General features: G+C 47.3%; 1 protein-coding gene across 4 annotated transcripts in view; it reads left to right on the forward strand.

Moving 5' to 3' along the window:
- The window catches only part of LOC144770602 (ATP-sensitive inward rectifier potassium channel 11-like), a 47,783-nt gene that overhangs the window by 23,907 nt on the left and 2,552 nt on the right, over positions 1–21,324 (forward strand). The window contains exon 1 of one of the 4 annotated variants that reach the window (XM_078655277.1): positions 13,689–15,663. The exons of 1 other annotated variant lie outside the window; for it this stretch is intronic. The gene's annotated coding sequence lies outside the window, so the exon portion shown is untranslated. Of the gene's footprint in view, positions 1–13,688; positions 15,664–21,324 lie in introns of those variants that run through there. 2 more of the 4 variants (XM_078655278.1, XM_078655279.1) reach the window with 2 other exon arrangements.

Here is a 21,324-nt window from a genome sequence, read left to right on the forward strand (position 1 = left end):
CCTTCTGAAATTTTACCCCTAGTTTTATCAGTAAAACTATATGTCTATGCAAATGTGATGGTTCTTTCAATGGTAGATGTTTTTTCTGTAAATGACAGTGTGCTACTGCACGAGGCTTAGTAATCTATTTGTGACACTGTGCTCCAAAATGCACCACCAGTTATCTACTACACCCTTACCAGTTCCCTGCTGAATGCATTCCCTACACTTTGCCTGAAGCTAGGATTGTTAATAACCCTTATGACTTCAGTGATGTAACACTGATGTGAACACCCACACAGTGAAAATAGTTCCAGCACCACTGTTGGAAAGGTGCTGAAATATATCCCCAAGTTCAGTTTTAAGACAAATCTTTGCAAGTATTCCTAAAAATACAATAGTATTTTATGCTGCTGATTTTGCACTTCACAAAGCCATTGCAACAGAGAATGTAGTCGCTATACGCTATCATACACAATCATCTCATTTGTGTATGACTTTCACAGGATGTCGATATTTATAACTCGATATTTGTGTATAGGGATATTTTGGGGTCGATATTCTATCAGTGAACCACCTTATACACCAATAGTGAGGGTAATGTCATAAAAACTCTTTAGAAATATAGACGTTTCAATGCTTTCGAATGAATTATGGGATGCCAGCTGTAATAGCACCAACAATCAGTGTCACAAACGCACCATGAAATAGCCATTAACGCTTCAAATATACGTGTAGTATCATTCAGATTGCTTAGGGATCGTGGGCTCATTAGTATTTCTTTCTGCAATACTCACATGAATGTTTCCAAACTCATTTTCATTTTGTGCATATTTAACTTGGTCAAAGGACCAAACAGAAGAGTGATGTATTGCTGGTCACGCTGGTAGACAGGCACCACGTTCTCCAGTTACCCTTTCTGACATACTTTTGGAGAATTACTTTATTTTTACTTTTAGTAGAACTTGCCCACAATAAGTGGGATCCTCGAGAATATGTTGACGTCAATTAGTGTATCTTTCATAGTTCATAAGGAAACATTAGGCAGTTCATTTTTGTGTGCATTTGCAATAAGAAGAGTTGAATACTGTAATAATCATTACTGTTTAACTTATCTCGGTGGGAAAAGGCTTGAGCAGCATGAATGATGCATCCATTATTTTGGTATGTATTGTTTAGGCCATTACGTACTGTAAAGTATCTGTCTGAAACAGATTTGAGAAGTATTGAAAAATGTCGGATTTTAGTCCTACTTCAAGTAAAGGGTTTGAGAGAACACTGGATTATCTTTATTTCTGGTGTAATAAAAATGCATGTCTGTATGTAGTCTCTGCTTCTCAAACATGCATTTTCTACAAATAACATTTTGTTTTATTGACGTCGTCTGTAGCTTTTATAAAAATCGCTGACACTAATGGTTATTTTGCATTTGTATTAATAAAGAACTGAGTTATTTAGGGATTCAACATTTGTCAAATACACTAAAGTCTGACTCAGGCTTGCCTCCAGATAGCTTAGCATTTTTGTTATTCTGCCAGAAAGTATCCTATTCCAAAGAGTGCTTTGGTGATCAATGTATTTTCGTCACTTAATACTGTGATATAGAATTAGCCTTTATCTTTATCAAACAACTACTTGCTTGGTGAAAGCGCCGCGAGCCACAGATGCATGTCTTATGAGGGTATATATTAAAGATGTCCTGGACATACCCACTACTACACACTGATTTAGTTCCCTTTCGCTCAGCATTGTGTCTATATTCTCAATCTGTATTTACAGATTTGTCCTTAGCCTATTCAGCTTTATTCCCTAGAAATTCCACGTGTAACCTTGTATTTCAGCTGTGGTACAAACCTAGGCTGCATGACACATTAGACACACAAAAAGGAATAGGCGGAAAGAAGAATAGGTCTGGATGAGTGTAAAGCAAACAAAATACAGTATTTGTTAAAATTGCCCTCACCCACTAATAGTGGCATGCTTAATCACCGGGCTAGCTAACAACATCCCCACGCAGACCAACACCTGGGATGGAGCATAAGGGAGGGGAAGATAGTCCAAACATAAAAGTCTACGGGATCATACTGTGCAGAAACTCAGTATAACTGAGATTAAAACTGGCTCGGGAATATCTAAAACTACATTTTTTTCTTGGATTTCCTGGCCAGGATTAAAAATTCTCTAAAGGATGGTGATGATAGGGAAAGTTATTATCCCTGCATCCCTTCTATCTTCAAAATTGTCGACATGTTTCAGCTGCTACATTTTGCCCATAAAGGTCACTCGGCCTTCATCAGGACGGTAAATCCCATAATGCCCTTATTTTCCTACCTGCAATTGTCGGTAGACCGAGGTCTGACCCAATCTGGTCATTACCAATTTAATCACATTGCAGTAGTTCCTGCAATGAAAAATACCATAAATCAACTCTGACAATAGTATATAACACATATAGACAAACAGTGCTGACAAAAAAGAAATAGTGCGCCACACTCATCCACTTATTCTTTGTGTTGAGAACTCCAAAATGTTGGTTTCTTATGAAATCGACACGATATACATCTTCAATGTGGGACTCGGCTTGACCTCCTGCCGGGGATGCGAGAAAGTAATGCCCAAGCAGCAAGTCTCCCCCTTCTCTTGTCTCGACCGGCCCTCACTCACAAAGACTACTCATGTCTTAAAGGTCGAGACACTGCCACCTCCTCGTTTCGCTGTGTAGGTGCCGGCTCCCTTTGTGGTCTCGGACTGTATACTCGTCTTCCTGGTCCCGGAATCCCCGGTCACTTGCACCAGCCTTCTTTTACTTAGAACCCATACCCCTTTCCTGGTTGGGAGGATGAAGCCATATTGAATGAGGGTTTAGTTGCTTCTTAATGCTCCAAAAATCGCCCGGTGCACCTGTTTTTTCCTGGAAATTATCAGAACTGCGGTTGCACGTGCCATAAGCCTGCTTGCACCTCGTTATTTATATATTTCAAAAGATAAGTTGTAGGAAAGTGCCACTTTTTGCATGGGTGCCTCCACTTTATGCCAAACTGTTAATGTACTTTGACTGAGTGTGCCCTGGATTCATGCCAACCAGGCACCCAGGACCTATGTTCTTTCCCCAAATTGTACTGTTGCAAAACCAAATTTGCAACTCTCTGGCCACATGTAAGTTCCTTGTAAAACGTACTATAGGTTCCAAGGGCACTGTGACCAGGGAAGTCCTCTAAAGGCTGCAGCACTTATTGTACCACCTTTAGAAGCCATGTATCTTTACACACACACTGCCTTTGCAGGCTGCATATTTTGGTGCAGAACAAAGGGAAGAGTCGACATGGCACATATCGCTGTGTGCCATGCCTACCACCCACTGCCCTGGCATAGGTAAGCCACCCCTCTAGCTGGATGCTCTATACCACTGGTGAGGGTACATGTGCATGAGCCCTGTACCCCTACACTGTCTAAGCCATTTTTTAGACATTGTAAGTGCAGTAATTCCATTAAGAATATTGTTGTGTTCCGGACACCCCCACTGGATATGTCATCTGTTAGACCAGCTAGCTTTACAGTGCCTCTACCACCCCTCTGTATTCTATAGTGGCGTAGGTAGTTTCTGGCAACCACTGGACATAACAACCCTGATTCCTCAGGGATCTTGGAAAACAGTACGGTACTATTTGCTCAGACACTTGTGCTAGCTTTCTCTCAGAAAATACACAGGATGGCGATTAGGACATTTCAATCTTGAATTATTTGGTCCGGCGACAACCTTGTGTAAAATATATGTGCTGCGACAATCAGGAGACAGAAGCATACAAAAGAGATTGCTAGTACCAATATAGTGAATAGCAGATACATTTCTACCATAATGCTAATAAGATGAACAGAAACCGCTTAGATAAAAATAGTAGCACTTGAATATTCCTAAAATGCGTGCCCTAAGTAATTTGCTAAAATGTACCTTGCTTAGATGTGTAGGTGTGTATGCGTATAGATATGTGTATCTGTAGCCAAGAAACCCATAGAGAAGACCCAGCTCCTTCACCTAATGGTTTGGAATGAAGGACCCCGTCTCTGCGCTGAGGATGACAACCTGAAAAGGATGTCAGACAGCTGGTGTCGGAGATTCGGAATGCAGGAACCCCGTCCCCCCTTATTTGTAGGGGAGAGTGAGGGTCTTTTATACTAAAGTGGTCACTCCAGGGTTTTTTCTAGAATCAATATGTTTTTAAAACAACTATGGATGTTTTGATAACAATCATAAGTGCTTTGAAAACAACGTGTGTGCATGACCTTGACCCTATATGCTGCGACCTGGGGGCACTGCCATATAGTGTGAATAAAGGTTCCCACCTCAACACAGTCTCTCAAGCAAAAATGGTGTGCTGCCCTACCTATAGTGTGGAGGGTAACCCTGGTATAGTATACGCGATGCAGTATCTTTAATTGCACCAAACGGAGCTTAGCAGGGATTGCTACTTCCCGTGGGGATGACAGTGCCATCTGCCAGTCTGCATCGTCTATATCGCCCAAGTCAGTGGACCATTTGTGCCTGAGTGTCAGCATCGGGTCTGGCATGTTATTGATTAGTTTACGATAAGTGAATGAGGTTGCTTTTTTTGGCATGTGTTCAGTCAGGAGCCTGTCTTCTAAAGCGGTGGCCTCTGGTATATTGGTGCCAGGCAGGAGAACAGAGCCTAGGGCATGTCTGATCTGTATGTACCGAAACCTCTCAGTGGGGGCCAGCTCATATTGGATCTTAAGCTGTTCAAATGACACCATTTCATTCCTCTTCCATAAGTCTCCTACCGTGGAAATACCTATCAGGTCCCACGCCCGGAACCCTTTGCTGTGACGAAGTCATCCCAGCTGTCGCGCCAACCAGAGTGGAGTCATTTGGGTGATAACACCTTTGCATTTAAGACGTACCTGCGCTGCATACCATATGTCGATCGTGTGTGCCGTTGGTCCTATGAGGGATGAAATTCTACCCTTATCACATAGTGCGGAAAGGACTCCAGCTTCTCCCAACCCCTGCCTATCTGCCTGAAACGCTGGTTCTGTCTGAGGTGAGTGCAACCATTGATTAATTATGTTTAACTGGGCTGCCCAGTAATATAACTGAATATCTGGAAGAGCTATCCCGCTGTCATACCAGCCCATTACTAGTTTTCCCCGTGCTACGCGTGCCGGTTTGTTTACCCAGAGCAGGCCAGAGACAGCCGCCTCTATCTTCTTGGAATACTTTAGTGGTTCAGAAAACAGGGTGTTCTCCAAAACATATAGAAACCGAGGGAGCGCCATCATCTTAAAAAGGGTTGCCTTGCCCAGCATGGTCAGCGGCAGATTACGCCAGTGTTCCACATCGCGCCGAAACCGCTCGAGGGGGGGCATCAGATTCTTCTGGTGAAAGTCCTCTGACCAGGGTGTCAACCAGATACTCAAATATTCAAAGGAGTCCCCCGTGATTTTGAGCGGGCAGACCGCCGGGAGCAGTGGGGGCGGGCCTCGCAGGATAAATAAAATCGATTTGGACCAATTGATGGTGTACCCTGACGCCCGACCGAAGATTTAAAAAATATTCAACAGTTCTAAAATAGAGCGTCTAGGGGAAGTCAGGTATAGTAGCACATCATCCGCATTTAAGGAGATGCGGTCTTCCCAGGTCATTGTCCATTTAAGTCCCCGAATCATAGGGTCCCACCGGATCCATGCAGCCAATGGCTCCAGTGCCAAGACAAACAACAGCGGACAGCCCTGGTGTGTGCCTCGTGTGAGTGGGAAGTCTCTGGAGATATGCCCATTCGCCACCACGTGCGCCAGCGGGTGAGAGTACAACAAGTGCAACCAAGCACAAAATTTGGGGCCCAAGCCCAGATGTCGGAGGACCGCAAATAAGAATGGCCACTCCACCATGTTGAATGCCATCCGAGCATCGAGAGAGAGGATAGTTGCAGGTTCTTGAAGATATGGCATGCTCGCTAGCCCTGCCTGCAACCTTTGAAGGTTAAGTGCAGTGTTCCTATTCAACATAAATCCGGACTGGTCCGTGTAAATTAGGTTCTCGAGGTGTGGGGTAAGGCATATGGTGATCAGTTTGGCAAGAATCTTAGCTTCAGCGTTAAGCAAAGATATCGGTCAGTATGAGGAACAGTCATCCGGGGGTTTACCTGGCTTCGGGACCGTTATTATAGTAGCCATTCGTTGATCGCGTGGTAGCACTCCAGCTATTAAACTTTCCGAGAACATTTTTAAGAGATGTGGGGCAGTTAGATCAGATGTTCGTTTATAGAGTTCAATGGGTATTCCATTGGGCCCCACAGCCTTTCCAGACTGCAGGGAGTAGATGGCGGCTTGCAGTTTTTCAGTGTGTCGAGCAATAACCTCGGCCAGATTAGCTTCTAAGGTATCTAACTCTCCCTGTTCCGCACGCCTATGGCCTGCCCTTTCACCACAGTTTTGTACGCTTCCCACAAAATACTGGGGGATTGCACAAAGGACACGTTCTCCTGGAAGTCATGTTTCGTAACTGCAGTAATGTCTTTACGTATCTTGGGAACTTGTAAATATCCCGGATAGATGGGGAAAATGCGTTTTCGTGCCTTAGTGTGTATCGCATAAGTCAGAGAGACAGGTGAGTGGTCTGAGATGCCAGGGGGGCGAATCTCTGTGTCCTTCAAATGAGGTAGGCTGTCAGCTGAAAGCAAGAAGTAGTCTATACGGGAGAAGCTGTTGTGCACCCCTGATTGGAAAGTGTAGTGCCGCGTGGTGGGGTGTTTATACCTCCATGCGTCCGTGAGACCCAGTGCGTCAATAAATCCCTTCATACAGCCCGAAACATTTGACCTGGGGGGTAACGGTCGCTAGTGCCATCCAACACTGCATTAAAATCGCCCCCCAGAAGCAGGTCCCCCTCCGGTAACCTCAGTATAAATGCGCTAAGCGCTGGGAAGGCCACAGCCTGGAGGGCGGGGGGATGTACACCAATATAATATTAAAGGGCCTCCCTTCCCACTGACATGATATAGCTGCAAACCGCCCTTGGTCATCTGTCCAAGTGTGATGCACAGTCAATGGGAACTGTTTACTTAGTATACTTCCATTTTGTATCCCCAACGATCCATGGCCCTACACGCCGAGCCCATCAAGTGTGTCTCCTGCAGCAAGGCCACCGCTGGTGCATTTCGCCTCAAATACTGCAACACCAAGCCCCTTTTTATCTTATCGGCCAGACCATGCACATTCCAGGTGAGCAACGACAAGGGAGTCACCGGGGACGTCGGGGGGGGGGGTCACCAGAACAAACCTCAGGGTTTGCCGACACTGTTCCTAAAGCCATATATAGTGTGACATGTCAAACAATCCCCAATGCAATATGCCCAAAAAACTGTAACAGGTATACATTTCGACATCCTTTGCCCTGTCCATAAAAACAATGAACCATAAACCAACTTTCAATATCCGCACCACCCTCCCACCCTCCTCCCTGCTCGACTGATTTAAAACTACTCGCCACCCCAACAAAGCAGAGTGCTTAATACCCTTTCCCAGTTTTCAAACGGGGGTCAATAGAAAACGACTTCCGCCCCCACCCCCCGGAACTCCCCACCCCAAGAACTTCCTAAACCCATTGTCCCTCCCAAGTTACGTCCAATATAGCCAGAGGAAGATATCCGTCAAAAGCGCCCAGCATGAACATCCGGGCGGGTTATACCCTCATTTTATATCCAAAAGTACCTGATCCCGGGCAGACAAGAGTGTCAGCACGCTATTCATGTTTGTAACGAGCAGTTCGGAGATATCAGCGATGAAAGTGTCCCCAGGGAATGAAGCAGGGACGTCTTCATGGTACTTCAAACCTCTCTGGCCTCCAGCATTTTTCACCCTATCGAGGATTTGCGCTCATTCTTGTTCCATGTCCGCCTGTTGGTTGTTGCGTTGTGCGTCACGGTGTCCTGTGCGACCAGGTCGTGTGGCCTTTCTCCAGCCATCCAGCCAGTCTTGCACCTCTTCAGGCATAGAGAAGAACCGCGCCTTACCCTCGGCTTCCACTCGTAATTTGGCGGGAAACATCATAGAGTACTTTATTTCACATTCCCGAAGGGCCTTCTTAACGTCGAGAAATCCTCTGCATTGTTTCGTGACTGCTGCAGTGTAGTCTGGAATAATCGTGATAGTGGCATTGTCTATCCGGATCGGAGGGGCTTTACGGGCGGTCTGCAGGATGGTGTCTCTGTCTCTAAAATTAAAGATGCAGGCTAGGATGGGCCGTGGGGGAGCCCCTGGCTTCGGTCTACCGCCCGGGACCCGATGCGCCCGTTCCACGGAGAAGAAATTGGATAGACCCCTTGGCTGGAGGTGAGTCGTAATCAAACTTCCACAAAGAGATCCAGGGCTGGACCCCCCGCTGTCTCCGGTATGCCAATAAGGCGGATGTTATTCCGTCTCGACCGCCCCTCCTGATCCTCGAGTCTGACCGCCCGAAGATTGTTGTTCCGCCTCCAGCTGTTGAACCTGTTTTATGAGGGTGGAAGTGTCAGATGACAGGACCGCCGTCGTGATCTCGACCTCCGACACCTTGGTGGATATTTATTTAAGTCTGCGCGGATCAAGGCTTGGTCAACTGCGAGGGTGCCAATGCGTGAGTCCACCTTATTTAGGGTGGTCATGATGTCCTGCAGGGTCACCTCTTGCGTGACTCCAACATTAACACCAACAGACGACGGTACATTCTTGTCGTGTGCGTCTCCCTGGGATTTTGTAAATGCGAATTTGTCCTGGTTAGTACCCTTTGTGGTTCTGTTACTCATGGCGGCAGTGCAGGTGATGGTCCCGTGTGGAGCAGGGTCGTTGATCGTCGTGAAAGGACCACTACTTCGCCAAAGCCCACCGGGTAATTCAGACCTCAAATCTGCACGGCCTCCCAGGGACTTTCAGGAGCCGTGCGCCACCAAATGCGCGCCGCTGTGCGTCGGCAATGAGGGCGGAGGGGCCCGCTCTCCCTTCGATTCCCACCACTTCACAGGATACAGATGTTGCGCACGCCTCAACTGTATGTAGGATAGCTGCTGCGCAGAAAGTAGGTCCAGGTTAAGCCGTGTCGCAGTTAACTCATGTCCGTCGTGTCAGATAACGTGCAGGACCTCCCCTACCTGACTGGCAGAATCCGGCGAGGCGACCCCTGGTGCAAATATCTTCAGTGGCGGCCAAAACAATCCGCAGCAGTGAAATCACTCAAAGTGCATGGGGGAGAGACAACTCACCGCCAGAATCCGGTATGTTCCAGCCCCACACTCGTTGGAGGGCAGGCGCCGCCACAGAGAACGATTGTGCGCAGGTCAGCAATGGCGGCGGGAGACCCTCGTCCGCCCTAGGTCCGGCTGCCACAGGGAATACACTCGGGCCGTGCTGGAAGGATATAGCTGGACCCTAGCCCCAGCCGCGGGGCCGTGTGATCGGGTGTCGCTTTCCACTGTACCTCGGAGGGGGGGAGCGCTCCACCAGACGCAACTTCCGCTCCTCCCCGATCCGAACTTCAGGCCGCCGCCACCGGATGGCCCTCGAACTTTAGGTCCTGGCTGCTGACTCCGCGGCAGGCCTCAAAATGTCGCACTCCGCCGCCGTCTCTGTGAGCGTCCCACAGCAGCCAGAGTGCTACCGCTCAGTACCGGGTACTCTCCAACGCCTCCTCGCACTGTTGTAGGCACAACGGGTCACGGATAAATGAACGGATAGGCTGGCTCACTGTCGGGAGCACGGAGTCTCTCTAAGTTGCGGCCATGTTCCTTGGCTGCTAGCCACGCCCACCTGTCATGGAGTATTGATTTAATGCTTGAATTGCTGTGATTCTGTTAAAATAATACAGTCGTACTATTTTCAAACTACCTAGTTCATCTGGTGTCTTTACATGTTGACAACGTTTTTTTTAGCTAATGAGGGGTCTCTGTGTATTCTCATACCCTATCCTAGCTTGTATCGGTCAAAAGAGCACTGCTTGCGTTTTTAAAAATATAAAAATGAATTGCAGCACAGGGGAATATGGAGCTTTCTTCACATGCTTGTGTATTTGCCTACATGTAGTTAGAGACTCTAATCCTAGCTCCTGCGTACTTCCACATTATAGTTGTGGTTGTGGTCCTGTGTGTCATGTGCCCATCTGTATTACCAAACACTAGGATAAAATGCATTCCTCTGTATTTTCAGGCACTAGCCAACCTGTGTTCCAGTTTATTTCCAGACCCTAGTGTAGGCTGTGTTTTAGTGAATGTGCAAACTGGAACTTTGACTATGTTTTTGTGTACTGTAGATACTACCCGGCCTGAGTTTCTGTATATTTGCAGGCACGCTGCCTTGACTGTGCCTAATAAAGATACTGTGCGGTATCCACCTTATTGAAAACATCAAAGACTGTAATAACAAAATATCTTTAACGACAGCAGAGTTTGATGTAAAGATTGGTCAAAAGCACTGTTTACCTGAAAGAATTCAGTGAAATATCTGACTTTTGTAATGTCAAAATCTCTTCTTTCTACAACAAATGAGTTTTTGATTCTAAAGAGGTTTCCTCTGTCAAATAACTCTCAACAAGGCTATAATGGGAGCTATATACTACATCTAATTCTTTACCCCGAAGGTCCCTCAATGGTAACTTGTACCTCAATTACTGGAGCAAGCGTATCTTGCCCCTTGCAACCATGTCTCTAGTCGATCCTGGAAGTCCTTTTCCTCTTCCTCCTTTCAGTACCCTGTGGACCCAAAAAGTGGCTTCCATTGTCCCGGGCCCCTCTCTGTTGCAACCTCGTATGAATTAGTCAGGAGATGTGGTCTGGTGGCTAGAGCTGCTTCCTTTGGATCTTCGGAACTCATGTTCAAATCCTGGTCTTGGCACTTCACTCAATATCGTGTGATTATGGAAAACCACTTAATGACCATGTGCTAAAAAACATGCAAAATAATGTAGTTGTATAATACTTATTTGATGTACATGATCTTGTAGATTGTCTTCCAAACACTCATGTAATGTACAGGCTTCATATAGGCTGGTGCAATATAAAAACAAATACAAACACCCCTGCCATCAGCCCCCACCCCTCCTTTAAAGGAAAAACTTCTTCCCTTTCTTGACAAGGAGCTTCCTCCATCTACCTCTTGTAGAAAGACTCCTTTACTTCTTCTTTAGCCTCCAAGAAAGCTGCCTGGATCTAGTTTTCTCACAAATTTGGCTGGGGTTGGCATGAATATTGTGTTGTTGGATAAGGCTGATTTAGAAACCATGGCAAGTTGGTCTTGTATGGATATAATTCTTATTTTGGTGTTTATTTAAAATTCTTCGAGCTGTGAAAACCACTTTCATGAACACAGGTACGAATTTGACCCTTCTCTGTGTATCCCTTGTTGTGCATTGTAGTTTGTAGTTGGTCCGTAAGAACACGTGATTGACCTGCAGATAATATGACAGACATGCATACACATCTTGTGAAGATAATTCCTCTGCTTGGTGTACCAATCCCAAAGATATCACTACCTCATGGAACTGCGAAGACTCAGCAGTACACTCACTGAGCATTGGCAATGTCTACCCAACAAGGCTTCCTCAGAAATGAAAGAGTATTTAACTAATCTGAATGCAAAGTAAAAATATGATCTGACTGCAAGTTTCATGAATTAAGACCACAATCACTATGGCGCCTGCTCACCACCTATACACCAGGTGACACCTAGTAGATGGCAATACTGCTCTAGATTACACACCAGCTAATACTAACTCTTACAATGAGCTGTAACAGATCGTTTGCCTGCAGTGTGAGTGAACGGGATACTAAGCACCAGCCGCTCCTCTGGCTCTGTGTAAGCCTCTTTCTTCTGAATCTAGACATGTGCAACATGAAACCCGAACCAAGTGGGCTAACTTAGGTTACACTTGTGCCAAATGGCCCCCCTGAGCATATCCAGATTCTGACCAGACAGCCATTAGTGATGACACTGTTAAGGGGACTTGTGAGGCCATTATGTGTTCTGAGAGTGAGCACGCCACAGATGGACATATACCGTGTCAACCTGTTTGTACTGTGTGTAACTGCTCTGAGAGCCCCTGCACTTTCTCTTGCCCTAGTCTTTCACTTCTAAGGCTGACTGGGATCTCACAGCGGGAACTCAGAGTGACATAAAAGAGAAAGAAAACTGTGGGTGAGCTCCACGTCGACAGCAGCTGAGGCCCTTTGCATGCTCATATATATGATTGGATCTGGAGTCCCTCCTACCGTGAGATGAGCACCAGTACCTTCAACAGCTTTGGAAGGTTTGAACATAACTCTCTGTGAGCCTGGTAGGAGACTCCAGAGAGGAAGCCAACAGGAGAATGAGTGTGAAACATCCATCCCTCCAAAGCCTGGAGGTGAGAGCCCTCAGCTTAGGATGCAGTGGGCCAAGCAGCAGGCAGGATGCTTGCCCCGGGGTACTTTTGCACAGACATGATCAGCAGTCCCGATATTGATTAGACGATTGATATCCACTGTTAATGTGGTCGTGTTAGTACTATCTTCACTAATGTTGACACTGAAGTCCAGGAGATAATGAAGCACTATGCTCACTTCAAGGTGTTCCGTTATAATAAGTAAAACAGCAGTTGTAGTGATAATGTCCTGTTGCAAAGAGGATGGTCGCACCCCTTGCTGGATGCAGTAGTGTAACGTGGCAGCAGTAATTGTTTAATCAACAACTGCAACCAGTGTAGTAACATCACAGTTGGTCATACAAGGATTGCTCAATCTTTATAAATTGCAGTTGTTGGAGGTAATTGTACAGCAAATAAAGTCAGCGGGGCATATTATCAAAGGCAATGTCGCCGCTTTTGCTGCACTTTTTGCCGAAAAAGCGGCAATATTTTTATCACCCTATTAGCAAGGCTGCGCAAACTGTGTTAGCGCCAGCTTTCTGGCGTTAGCTGGCGGTTTTCCTATCGCCTTGCATTCCAGCGATAATTATTGCTAATGACATGCAAGGTAGGCACTATTATTAAAGAAGTCTCGGACGCGCAAAGCGAGAATAAAAGGTGCGCTAAACCACGTTAGCACCGGAATTTAACACCAGAAAAAATCCTGACTAACAATGATGTTACATGGAGGTGTTTTATAGGGGAGAGTATCAGTTATCGTGTTAAAAGGGGATTTGCAGACACTATTAGCAACCTAGCTGAAATGATATCGCCGATAACACGGCAATGGCAAGGTATCGCCACAATACCTATCGCCATCGCTGTGATGTTAGCGGGAGTTTTCGCATCCTTTCCCGGACACCATCGCATCGCATCTTACAGATGTGTTCATAATACATCGATAAAATGCGATAAGTATCCGGGAAGAGAAACGATAAAAAAATTGTGGTAACTTGCGTTGGCGATCATTATCGCCATTACTAAATATGCCCCAGCGTCTCTTATAGTGTGTCTTTTTGTTAGGTCTGCCCTATGCATTCCATTTGTCAAAACACTACAATTGTTTCACTGCCTCCAGCTGAGCTATACCACCTTGAATTTGAAAAGGTTTGTTTCTGCACTCCACCAAAAACGTACTCATCATTAAACTGATATACTACCCCTAATGGCCGTAGACCACTACACAACCACATCATAATTAAAAGTCATACAGTGTGCCTACAAAAAATGCTCTATTACTATACTGATGCAGGAATATGCACAATAGGGGGGGGGGGGCGGAGCTTGCTGGTGCCAAAGATGGCAGCCTAACAGAGGAGCTCTGCGCTGACTTCATTGATCTGTCTACATATCCTGAATTTGGCGCGTTCTCACGAACCTAAGATGAGCAGCCCCGTATAGTGTGAGCCACCCGGAACCTACGAAGTCCTCAAGCTCCCGATTTGGGGGCGTGTGAGTGACAAACTGGAGTTGCTGCTGCGGCGTTCGCGCTGGGCCACGCATTCCTGGCCTCACGTATTTCTCAGGCCGACCGGAAGTGGATGCTGGCCGGGCGGGTGCGCCTGGTCGACTCGGCCGGAGCAGCGAGACGGACATAGGACGTCGAAAATTCGGTGCTGTGTGCCCTTGCGACCCCCAGCCTGGATGTGGGGTGTGCCCTGCTGGATTACGGTAAGAGTGGAGCGCTGTGCAGTATGCGGACATGGCTGCTGAGCCACGCTCTCCGCTACGATCGAATTGAGGAGGCGAGGGCTGTCTGGGGGTGAGGCCGGCGGCGCGCATGGGTCCGGCGCTGTGGACTCCCCCGGTCTACCCACTCCCTCATGGAGATGCGATATTGAGGCCTGCATCTAGATCTACGTGTGCCGCGCCCCTTGCCGCGTGCGGTGAATCCCAACGCGGCCCGAGTACACTGGGCACGCCTGACGCCTCTGAGACCTTTGGCGCTCCCCTGCTGTGTAACACCGCTGGTTAATTGGGGAGGCTTGGCTGTGCGTGACGGTCCTGGGAAGAGCTCCGGTTTCTACAAGCCCCTTCCATTTCTTAGCAGTGCCCATTGCTTAGGCCCGCCTGGACTGCCTACCTGTCGGTGATGGAGCTTGGGGTGTGCTGAGTGGTGTGCTCCATTGCAGGGAGTCGTCTGTGCCCAGCGTTGCCTTACAGTAAACGGTGGCCCTGCGGTGGGTTTATATGCTTGACGATTCCCCCTGTGCACAGCTAGTTCTGCGGTCCTTCGTAGCTACACTGTCTGGTGGACTGAGGATCATATCTGGCTGCGGGGCTGTGGCACCTGACAATCACTATGGGCTGGACTGACAAAACCCAACAGAAGCTATCCTTTTATACAGCGCTGGCCCAGGGACCGTGCACTTTCGGCTGATGATAGGGATGCAGGTGGGGAGCGACCCATGGAACTACCAAACAGTGATATCAAAGCCATGCTGACCTCGATGGAAAAGGGTCTTCATAACTCGCGAACGGTGCTTGGCACGAAGATTGACTCCCTCTCCTACCGCATGGACAGGATGTCCGAAAGAGTGGACAAACATGGCTGAACGACGGCTAACCGAGGTGGCAGAAGCTCAGACGGACGTTGAGTCAAGTCGCAAACACATGGAAAAGGTGGTACAATCTCTACAGGACAAGGCTGAAGATTTGGACGCGAGGTCGCGGAGAAGTAACTTACACATCACGGGCCTGCCGTAATCAACACCAACTGGGAACATGGAACAATTTGTGGAGAAATTGCTGATACAGCTGCTGGACAACGATACTTTTTCATCCATGTTCGGGGTCGAGTGGGCGCACCGATCCGTAGGTCCACGGCCACCCCCGGGGGCACCCCCTCGGCCTATCATCGCTAAATTACTTAGTTACCGTGATCGGGATGCGGCGCTGAGAGTTGCCATGGAGAAGCAATCGCTTCACTATGAGGGTTCAGTGCTTGCCCTGTTTCCTGACTTCACAGCGAGGGTTGAGGAGGCGCGACACCTGTTAGTTCCACTCAAAAAGCAGCTGAGAGAGAAGAATATTGATTATGCAATGCTGTACCCTGCCCGACTCCGGATAAATCGGCAGGGCAGATCACTCTTCTTTACTGACCCAAAGGTATTGCAAAAAGCGATCAAAGACTGGTCCACGGAGCAACGGGGCAACCCGGAAAAGACCGAAGGCGCTGAAGCTGCAGGTGGATCGCTGGATGAGCAGGACTGACCACAAGATTGCAGATCTCTCAGATAAGGAACTTGTGCTAATGAAACTGGGTATCACTATAATGTGTTTAGGTGTCTTCTTGGGCGGGTGGGTGTGGCATGCTTTCATGGTATTGCGTTGTCTATGATGGGGAACATAATTTCTAGTATTGGCTGCTAGCTCTTAGGGCTACGAAATGTAAGTTAAATATCTTGTGCGCCAATGGGTAATACTATTAAGTCGATGTGCGGAATAACATATACTTTGCGAAAGGTTGGTCTACTAGAGCATAGGTGGCAACCTCTGCCCCCTAGTGATTCACACACAGGGAGTCTTGTTTTTGCTGTATTTAAGGGTGGGAAGAAGAGGGTGGTGTGGGGGGGGTCATTGTGTTTTAATTAGCAAAATGTATGTTCTGATGTTGGGGCACTTCAAGTTTTCGATTCTTCAGGTACTGGTTGGGGGGGCCTTGATGTGGGTGGTGGGAGGTTGGGGTTTGGGTCACAAACAAGGTTGTATATTAACTTTATTTGATTTTGCCTGTAGCACAGTTCCATTCAGTTACATAATATTCAGCGATGGTGGTTTCGTACGACTTCACGACACAGGTGACTGAAGTAGGGCAAGACCCAGAGGTAGACACACTCAAAATACTAACCTGGAATGTTCATGGACTGAATGATCATAGGAAGGTCCGTAAGGTCATAGCCTACTTGAAGAGACACCACATTGATGTAGCGTTTTTGCAAGAAACGCATCTCCCGCTTACTTCCTCTATGTTGCGTTGTAGGGGCCTATTAGGGACCGTACATGCAGCAGGTTTTACCACACATGCACGAGGAGTCCTCACATGGGTCAATCCTAGGTCCGCTCTCACTCCACTATCCACTGACACTGCCGGGAGATATGCACTCACTAGATGTGGAGAAGTGTGGCTCAATGGTTAGAGCGGCAGACCCTGATGCAGAAGTCTGGCCCGGGACCAGGCTTCAATTCCCGCCTCGGCGGGTCTTGGGATCAATTTCCTCGGACCTGATAATTCTCGCCTCAGTGCCTTTTCTAATCATGAGTCCCACTCTGCAACTCAGGGCAATAGCTTGCTTAATCTCCACAATGGCCCCAACAACGCTAGGATGCCTGTCTTCACCTTGGGGGTGCACAGGAGTGGGCACTTCACAGGGAAAGGCCAGGAAGGGTTCCTCAGCGGTATTCGTACAAGCGCCGAGATGCCTCCGGGTAGTCGTGCGCTATACAAGTACCTCTACATTTACATTTACATTTACATGTAGAGGGACGAATATGGATCTGCTGCTAGTCAACAAATATGGTCCTAATTTTGACAATCCTGAATTTTTCACAGAGCTGACACGGGTGGTAGGTTGTCATAGCGGGTTACACCAGCTGTGGGGTGGAGACCTCAACCTGATTCATGACCCCTGCTTGGATAGTTCGGGGGGCCCGCACGGCGCATGACAGCGGCGGCCAGGGAGCTGAATAGTTTCTTGATTGGGTCTGATCTAAGCGATGTTTGGCATTGGAAGCACCCACCCATGGGGGGGTTACACGCACTATTCCGCATAACATAACATCCACACACGCATTGATTATTGTCTTGCCTCTAGCTCACTTTGCGAGAAAATTCGCACTTGTCAAGTACTACCACGCACGGTTTCTGACCACTCTTTGGTTCTTCTAGTGTTAGATACGCCCAGCAGGCACATTCCCCCATTCACTTGGCGATTCCCTCCCTATTCCTTGCTAGATGCGGTTTTTAAAGAAGAGCTTTCCGAAGCTATAGAGCTTTTCTTCTAAAAGAATGTGGAATCGGTCGATGACTATCAAATCGTTTGGGAGGCCTTTAAAGTTTACGATCGGGGGATTACTATAGCCAAGCACTTGGGGGTTCTCTGGTCCTTGCACAACTGGCTGCGAGACCTAGAGGGAAAGATCAGAGACCTCGAGGGCAGGCTGCTGCAGGGTCCCGACACGGTGCCGGACGGTGTGCTAGCGGAAGTATTGGGTGAATACAATCAAGCGGCGGATGATGAGGTTAAACATCTGAGCAAATATGCCGTGGCCGGGTCGTACGGAGAGAGGGACAGGCCAGGTGGGGTCTTGGCTCGGCTACTTAGGAATCGGTGGGAAACGACGATTAAGTCAGCGGAGGGTTTGGTGATGTTGGATGCCAAGAAAGTGGCGGATAGATTTTGCCAGTATTACACATCACTATACACCACCCGAGCTACCCCCGCGGATGGGGATATAATTGATTATTTAGCTCACATCAAACTACCCTGGCTGTCAGACATGCACAGGAAATTTCTCATGCGGCCTAGAGAGAGAAACAACATTTTGCTGGCTTTGTCTTCTATGCGTGCAGGTAGCGCCCCTGGCTCAGACGGCCTCACAGTTACGTTTTATAGAACTTTTATTGACCTGCTGCTTCCACAGCCTGCTAAGCTGTTCGACGAAGTTTGCGTTGCTGGGAGGATGACGTCTACCATGTTGAGGGCAGTGATAATCACACTTCTCAAACCAGGCAAGGACACGGTCGACTGTGCCTCATACCGTCCGCTGTCTTTGCTCAATGTGGACACAAAATTGTTTGCAAAAGTCCTTGCTAATACGTTAGTTCCGTTGGTCCCACTTTTAGTGCTCCGGAGCAGGCGGGATTCGTCCCTGGCAGGAACCTCACATATAACCTACGCACTGTGTTTGGAGCACTGCAACATATTAAACCGACCACACCAGCAGCGGCTGTTTTTTATACATAGAAAAGGCATTCGACTCAGTTGAGTGGCCATTTATGACACTGTCTTATCCAGGATGGATGTAGGCCCTGTCTTTCTACAGTTGTTGGCCACCTTGGACAGTAAACCTATGGCCCGCATAAAAATTGGCAACATAGTCACAGACCCTATACACATTACCAGGGGCAGCGACAGGGCTGCCCCCTGTCGCCGTTATTGTATGCCTTGGTGGCGGACCCCCTTGCGTGTGCATTACGGGAATACCACCAGAACCGGGGAATATGTTTTCCACACTATAAAATTATTGTCTCCACTTATGCTGACGACACGCTGTTGTACGTTAGGCTTCCCGAAACTAACCTTTCAGCTGTACTTCGGGAGGTGGTGTGCTTTGGCGGACTGTCGGGACTCCAGGTTAACTGGTCTAAATCAATTATTTTTCCTCTTACGCCGAATACTTCTCAATTCGTCCTTGATTACCCCCTCGTATGGACCACAGACACAGTGCGATACTTAGGCATTAGAATCCACACAGACTCCGAGACAGTTTTCCGGGAAAACTACGGGACGACCTTTAGTAAGTTGGAGTATGACGTGGAGAGATGGATTAAACTACCCCTGTTGGTGTTGGGTAGAATATCTATCATGAAAATAGTGGTGCTACCGAGATTGCTATTCTTATTCACGAATATCCCCATGGTACTCCTGAAGGCCTTTTTTCGTCACCTTACGCCATTGATGGCCGGCTGGTGTGGGCAGGCAAGCAGCAGTGGGTTAGATGGCAAATTCTAGTTTTGCCATATTCTATGGGTGGGCTCGGAGCCCCGGATTTTGAACTGTATTATAAAACTGCACAATGTGCACATACCCACTACTGGATACATGGCTCTCCTGATATTCCACATCTTAGGATAGAGACGGAGGTGGCTGCACCATTGCCACTGCCTGCTATGCTGTTTCAGAATGTTGAAACCATTCATCTCAGAAGCGGATCTCAAATTAGCAATCCAATCCTTAGTTATCTCTAGGATTGAATATGGCTGCACCACCTTAGCGGGACTACCAAAATTGTCCACAGCGCCATTGAAAGCATGCCTAAACGCTGCGGCAAGAATTATCACCGGATCAAGAAAATATGATCATATATCGCCACACTTGAAAGCTTTAAGCTGGTTACCCTATGAAGCGAGAATCCAAATGAAGATGGCATGTATCACCCATAAAGCGCTACACCACAACACCCCAAGATACCTAGCGAAGAAAATCCAGCTATCGGGAGGTAATCGACCAGCGAGGAGTACTGAGGAATTCCTACTACGGCCAGCCCTTTTCCACCAGAAAAAAACTTATGACAGAGCGTTCTCAGGAGCTGCCCCCAGAATATGGAACTCACTCCCTCCTAACATCAGGAAGATCCAAAATGTAGCATCATTTAAGCGAGAAGTGAAGAGCTTTCTGTTGAAGAAATACACCACCTAGAATAGAACATTCACGATCTGATCATGACCTAACTGTCAGACTTGCTTTTACATTTTACGTAAGATAGAAGCACACCCGCTATTGACTATCAACTCTAACTGCACACGGATATTGTATATTTATCATCTACCTCATATTTGTTGTCCGTATAACTGTCGTATATATATGTCTCTCTCATATGCCTTCTATGTTAAGCGCTCTGATACCCACGGGTCTTGTTCGCGCTATACAAAACTTTATAATAATAATAATAATAATAATAATAAATAATGTTGTCCGAAGGGCCTGTATCCTGGACTCCATTAACTCCACTGCAAATGCCTGTCATCAGCTTTTACAGATGCAGGCGGGAGCTATATTATATTCACAGAAAGCTCCTCTGGATTGGTGCACCTGAAAAGCCCCTTGTAAAGAAAAGGGAGTCACAAAAGCACTAAGCATGTTAGGTGTCCACACTGTTGGGGATTTGTTTGCAGGGGGAGTCTGCAAGGTATGGGAAGACCTTAGTAATGTTGATCACCATCCCACCGTCTTGACCAGATTCCAATTCCACATAACCAGGCGGGCGCTTAGAGAATTGCTAGAGGAAGAATATCTTGAGCCCCCAGAGGTGTCAGCGTTAATGTACAGTATAGGTGCTGTACCCCCGAAACGCATGGTTGCCAGACTATATAGCATATCTATGACACACAGAGCGCACCAGTACACGAAGGCTCGTTTGGCGTGGCAGCGTTATTTAGAGATAGCTATAGATGATGACATGTGAACTTATTGCTGCACGAGCACGAAACGCATTTCTCTTAACGGCGTCACCGGCTGGTGCATTTTAAATACCTGAACAGAGTATACTACACCCCAGAGAGGCTGCACAGATATAGGTTGCGGGATAGTGGGGCATGTGACCGCTGTAGGGCGCAGGTAGAAGACTTTCTCCATTTGGCTCTTTCGAAATTCTGGGCGGAGGTGCTTAAGGAATTGAGCCATATCACAAAGCTAGTTCTTGAGCCAGACCCAGTGCGAGCATTACTAGGATACTCTAAACCCCTACCTAAGGGGGTGAGGTGTTTGATAGACATGGGGCTGTTGATGGCTAAACCCAGGGTTGCGATTAATTGGTTTAGGGGCCCTTTACCGACAATTTTGAGATGGAAAGAGGACATGACATACTGTAGCAAGCACACTGAGCTTTATAGTGAGCTACTTCCTCCACGTAATAGACCAAATACTTTTTGGGAGTTATACACTACCTACCTGCTAACTGTAATGACTGCTGACAACGAGACTACCGACAGGGGTAGCATTGGGCCCACCGACAGATTCACACATGTCAGCCTGACTGTTTAAATTGTGATTAACATGCATGTTGGTGGCTTTTACCTCAGGGTACTTGTAAGCCTATTGACATTGCCATTATCTGGGAGATTTTGGATAATGTAGTGATGTTACCTGTGTATCGTGATGTTCATCCAGAAGTACATTGATGTTAATGTGACACATGGTCAT

Source organism: Lissotriton helveticus, chromosome 7 (genome assembly GCF_964261635.1).
Source record: "Lissotriton helveticus chromosome 7, aLisHel1.1, whole genome shotgun sequence".
NCBI classification, from domain to species: Eukaryota; Metazoa; Chordata; class Amphibia; order Caudata; family Salamandridae; genus Lissotriton; species Lissotriton helveticus.